The 5,000-nt window shown below is 44.7% G+C and overlaps 1 protein-coding gene across 1 annotated transcript in view; it reads right to left on the bottom strand.

The window, feature by feature from the left end:
* NKX1-1 (NK1 homeobox 1) overlaps positions 1–798 on the bottom strand; it is a 15,327-nt gene extending 14,529 nt beyond the window's left edge. The window contains exon 1 of the mRNA XM_077477941.1: positions 1–798. This exon is cut by the window's left edge and continues 514 nt beyond it. The gene's annotated coding sequence lies outside the window, so the exon portion shown is untranslated.
* Positions 799–5,000: the final 4,202 nt, after the last annotated feature.

Below are 5,000 nucleotides of genomic sequence, written 5' to 3'. Positions count from 1 at the left end.
TTCCCAGAGCTCTCAGCTGGATGTGAATTTGCAGTCTGGTGTTCCTCTAAGTTTTGTGGTCCCTTGGACCTTTTTTTGATCCTGTTGATATCTTAAGTTTAGAGGACGTCTCAGACTGCCTTCAGTCTTTCGTCCTGAGAACTTTGTGACTGAGCCCTCAGTTCTTACTCTTGGGCCCACAGTCTTCTGAACCCCTTTAGTCTGCAGGTACTAAAACCTGACAGTCCTCTTGGTCTTCTCAGGTCCTAAAGCACCTTGACCTCCTGAAATTCCTCCGAATGTTGAGAGTCAACTTATTGGTCCCAAGTCTTGACACACTTTTGCTCCAAGTGTTGTGAGTCTCCAAGACTTGAGACTCAGTCCAGTATGGACTTCACTCAGCGTAGTCCTCCCTTGACTTGAGTTGAGTGTTTCTGTCAACCTTGGTCCAGATTTGGTGAAGGATCAGCAGATAAAGTTGATAGCACTGATAAAAGTTGTTGCCTTTGCCTTTTAGTCTCTTAACCTGGTCAAGAGATTGCATTTGTTTCTGGTGCCAACCTGCTCAAGATGCTGCCTTTGCATTTGGTCTCTCAACCTGCTGAAGAAGCTCTTGGTGGTGTTAGTGTCCACTGAAGTGGTGTGATGTGTGCAGTGTGAAGAGCCAGAAGCTGATCAGTGTCCTCTCCTCCATATGGTGGGAGAGCAGTGTGATGAGTGTGGAGAGGAGGGAGCTCTATGATGCTGTGTTGGTACCCTGAGCTCCTCTCCCAGCATCACATCTCCATTCATCTGTGCAGCATCTAAATAGCCTTATTTGGGAAAGTGGGAGGTGATGGGATTTCTTTTAAATAATTGCGGGATCAATAGCAGGAACTTATATACAAAATGAGACCATCAGATCAGATAGGCTAAGCCTCGGCTAGGACTGACTAAATGGATTATAACAGTTAGTATTGCCAAATTCGCGTTTTGACAGTCTGGAGAAATACGAGGCTGAGGCACCGAGAGACTTATGACTCTCCCCGCACAATATACAACCGCACATAATTATGGAGCACCGGGAAATGCCGTTTATTATGGGGGTGGGGGGAGCCGCAAGGTGCATTTCTCAGGAAAATAAAAAATCAACATGTTCCGTTTTCATAAATAAAGCTCGGGCCATTTATTAACGGAGCGGGGCTGTTTACTGCAGAAAAATGGCATTGTGGAGGAGATGAGATAGAGATGAACGCAGGGCAGTATGGGGGGCAATAGAGAGCATGGAGCCATGCCCAATATCATTCTATACATGTGCATGTGATTTCACAGTGTGTGTATATATATATATATATATATATATATATATCATCTATCTATCTAATCTTATTCATCTTTCTTTATATGTCTTTCTCTTACTTTTTCTCCCATTCCCTTTTTTCTTTTTCTCCCTGTCTTTTATCCTTGTTCTCTTCTGTCTGTCTGTCTCATTTTCCCTATCTCTGTCACTCTGTACCTCTTTCTGTCTCTCTTTTGTTCTCTCTCTCATTTTACCCCCCTCTCTCTCTGTCAGCCTTTACTTATCTCTCTTTTCTTTTACTTCTCTCTCTCTCTCTCTTTTCTTTGGATTCCCTGTTCTCGGCCTTCCTTTACTTAGCGTACTTTCTCTCTCAGTTTACTTGTCTGTCTCTTTATCTCCTTTTTTTCCCCAATTTCTGTCACTCTCTACCTCTCTGTCTTTCTGTCTTCCCTCTCTCTTTCTCTTCTCTTCCTTCTCTCTCTCCCCCTCCCCCTCTCTCCCCTTCCTTTCTCGTTTCTCTCTCTCTCTCACTCTCTCCTCTCTCGCTTCCCCTCTCTCTCTTCTCTCGCTCCTCTCTCTCTCCTCTCCCGCTCCCCATCTCTATCTCCCCTCTCCTCTCTCGCTCCCCCCACTCTCTCTCCTCTCTCTCCCGCTCCCCGTCTCTCTCTCTCCCCTCTCTCTCCCCTCTCTCTCTCTCTCTCTCTCTCTCACCCTCTCTCGCACTCTCTCTCTCCCTCCTTCCCCCTGCTCCCCTCTCTCTCTCTCTCTCCCTCCCTCTCTCCCTCTCTCGCTCTCTCCCTCCACCCCCCCCCCCTCTCTCTCCTCTCTCCCCTTCTCCTCTCTCTTTCCCCGCTCTCCTTTTTTTTAAAACTTCTTTCTTTCTCTCCTCTTTTTTTTTATCTCTTTACTAAAACTGGAATAAGAAAAAAACTGCAGACAAATGGAGTTGTAGCCCATAGTATAGGTTTGTATGGCCAGTTGTCCACTCTTTATTCTTAGATTTTGTTGTGGCAGCTTTAAAAAAAATGATAATAATAAATTAATTATTAACCTCTTCGCGCCCGCCCTATAGCCGAATGACGGCCGTAGAGCAGGCGCATTCGTCCGGGCGGTCGTCCCTGGACGGCCCGATGTTTACTTCCGCAATGCGCGCCCCCGCGGGCGCGCATCGCGGAAGCTCTGTGTTCGCCGTGTCCCCCGGGGACAGGCAAACACAGATCGCTGTAAACGGCCAATCACAGCGGCCGTTTACAGCGTGATCGGCGTGTCCAATGGGAGATGATCTCATATGTAAACATATGAGATCATCTCTCGGCGCCGCTCTCCTTCCTCGCACTGTCTGTGCGAGGAGGGGAGAGGGGAGAGATGAACGGCTGCAGCGGCAGCCGTTCTGCCTGTGGGGGGAAAAAAAAAAGGTAAAAATAAATAAATAAAGTGCCATCCGCCCCCAGCAGTGCCATCCGCCCCAATGCCATCTGCCCCAATGCCATCTGCCCCAGTGCCATCTGCCCCAGTGCCATCTGCCCCAGTGCCATCTGCCCCAATGCCATCTGCCCCAATGCCATCTGCCCCAGTGCCATCCGCCCCAGTGCCATCCGCCCCAGTGCCATCCGCCCCAGTGCCATCCACCCCAGTGCTACCTGCCCCCAGTGCCATCCACCCCAGTGCTACCTGCCCCCAGTGCCATCCACCCCAGTGCTACCTGCCCCCAGTGCCATCCACCCCAGTGCTACCTGCCCCCAGTGCCGCCTGCCCCCAGTGCCACCTGCCCCCAGTGCCACCTGCCCCCAGTGCCACGTGTCGTCAGTGCCACATAGTGCCATCCGTCATCAGTGCCACGTATCAGTGCCATTTGTCATCAGTGCCACGTATCAGTGCCATTTGTCATCAGTGCCACCTGTCAGTGTCACGTGCCATCTGTTGTCAGTGTCACGTGTCATAAATGCCACTTATCAGTGCCATCTGTCATCAGTGTCACGCGTCATCGGTGCCATGTATTAGTGCCATCTGTCATCGGTGGCACATATTAGTGCCACGTATTAGTGCCATCTGTCATCAGTGCCACGTTTCAGTGCCACGTATTAATGCCACGTGTCATCAGTGCCACGTATAAGTGCCACCCGTCATCAGTGCCACATATTAGTGCCATCTGTCATCAGTGCCACATATTAGTGCCATCTGTCAGTGCCACCTGTCATCAGTGCCACGTATAAGTGCCATCATTGCCACGTATCAGTGCCATCTGTCATCAGTGTCACGTGTCATTGTCCTGGTGCTTCAAAAGTGTAATAAATAGTCAACAAGTTAGATGTGTAATTTATGTTCCTAGAACACATGATGGCGCTACCTGCATGTTGGGCCTCTCTATGTGGCCAGGCTGTGAAAAAGTCCCACACATGTGGTATTGTAATACTCAGGAGGAGTAGCAGAATTTTTTGGGGGGTGTCATTTGTGGTATACACATGCCACGTGAGAGAAATAACCTATTACAATGACAATTTTGTGGAGAAAAAAAAAAAAAATGAAAAATCGTAATTTTGCAAAGAATTGTGGGAAAAAAATGACAACATCAAAAAGCTCACTATACCTCTTACTAAATACCTTGGAATGTCTACTTTCCAAAAAGGGGTCATTTGGGGGGTATTTGTACTTTCCTGACTTGTTCGGGTCACAAGAAGCGAGATAGGCCACCAGTACATCAGATGTGATCAATTTTGTGCGATTCGCACCACAGCTTGTAGACTCTCTAACTTTCACAAATTCCAAATAATATCCACTAATTTGGGTTATTTTTACCAAAGACATGTAGCAGTATAAATTGTGACCAAAATTTATGAAGAAAAATTAATAATTTGCATAATTCTGTCACAGAAACAAAGAAATATGCGTTTTTTTTCCAAATTTTCGGTCTTTTTTCATTTATAGCGCAAAAAATAAAAACCCCAGAGGTGATAAAATACCACCAAAAGAAAGCTCTATTTGTGGGAAAAAAAGGACAAAAAATTCATTTGGGTACAGTGTTGCATGACTGAGTAATTGTCATTCAAAGTGTGAGAGCACCGAAAGCTGAAAATTGGTCTGGGCAGGAAGGTGTTTAAGTGCCCTGTAAGCAAGTGGTTAATGATAATAATAATAATAATAATAATAATCATAATAATAATACCAATAATAATAATACTTTTTTTTTTTTTTTTTTTACATCTGACTATTACTATTATCACCGTATTCATCTATCTGTCTATCTATCCCTTTTGTATGTATGTGTGCATGCTTGTTGTGCTTGCATATTTGTTTGTATGTATTTATATTTGTGTCATGTATACATTGTATATATGTGTGTTATGTGTGCATAATTGTAGGTATGTGTGTTATGTGTGCATGTTTGTATGTATGTTTTAAATGTGCACATTTTTATGTATGTGTTTTATGTGTGCATGTTTGTATGTATGTATTTATTTGTGTCATGTGTACATGTTTGTATGTGTGTTACGTGTGCATGTTTGTAAGTATGTGTGTTATGTGTGCATATTTGTATGCATGTGTGTTAAGTGTGCATGTTTGTATGTATATGGGTTGTGTATTTATGTGTGTGTGTTGTGTATGTATGTATATATGTATCTATGTGTGTATGTGTTGTGTGTGCATGTATATATATATATATATATATATATATACACACACACATGTATGTATGTATGTGTGCAAGTTTGTATGTATGTTTTAAGTGCGCATGATTGTATTT

Source organism: Lithobates pipiens, unplaced genomic scaffold (genome assembly GCF_037356315.1).
Source record: "Lithobates pipiens isolate NorthernLeopardFrog02 unplaced genomic scaffold, aLitPip1_a1.2 Scaffold_13, whole genome shotgun sequence".
Classification (NCBI taxonomy): domain Eukaryota; kingdom Metazoa; phylum Chordata; class Amphibia; order Anura; family Ranidae; genus Lithobates; species Lithobates pipiens.
Note: the sequence above shows the minus strand (reverse complement) of the source record. Positions and strands in the feature narration are given on the sequence as shown.